We start from the raw sequence: 595 nt of genomic DNA on the forward strand, positions 1-595 counted from the left end.
AAGCACAGTCCACTCCAACCTCCCCAAGCAGCGTAGCCAAGCGAACCGCTGGTTTCGACTCCCACGTATGTGAAACACGCGGCCGCTACTCGTACTGGCATGTGTTTCGGATCCGGGAGTTGAAACAGCTCGAAACAGGCGGCTCTTAACTGGCATCGCTGGGTGGTGAGTTTAAAAGAGGAGGGGCGTAGATGTGACAAGTCAATAGCCGTTAAATTTCCTTGAAGGAGGCCCCTTCTGCACGCTTCCATAACCGTAGAAAATGGGACAAAAAAAAAGAATGAGAGGGAGAGAGGACAACCGGGAATAAAATCAACAACGGCAGTAATTGAATAAACCTGGGGAGAGGGAGGCACAATGGAAACCCAAGCCCAGCAGGCGCATGCACACGTCGCCAATGCCTTCAAGGAACAAGCTCTCGCGAGAAGAAACAGCAGCCGCCCAAGCATTATATAAGCATAAACGCTCCAGCCAAGATTTTACGAGGAAACTTAGAACGGCTGAGATCGAGGATCGAGAAGGCGAAGGAGCTATTGATATCGTGGAACGCACAGCAGCAACAACAGCTGGTAATACAACAGCAACAATAACCATG

At 50.4% G+C, this 595-nt stretch overlaps 1 protein-coding gene across 1 annotated transcript in view; it reads right to left on the reverse strand.

The window, feature by feature from the left end:
- The window catches only part of LOC119585772 (tyrosine-protein phosphatase Lar-like), a gene marked incomplete at its 5' end in the record, with an annotated part of 244,437 nt that overhangs the window by 195,512 nt on the left and 48,330 nt on the right, over window positions 1-595 (reverse strand).

The sequence above is a fragment of the Penaeus monodon genome, chromosome 20 (assembly GCF_015228065.2).
Source record: "Penaeus monodon isolate SGIC_2016 chromosome 20, NSTDA_Pmon_1, whole genome shotgun sequence".
NCBI lineage: Eukaryota > Metazoa > Arthropoda > Malacostraca > Decapoda > Penaeidae > Penaeus > Penaeus monodon.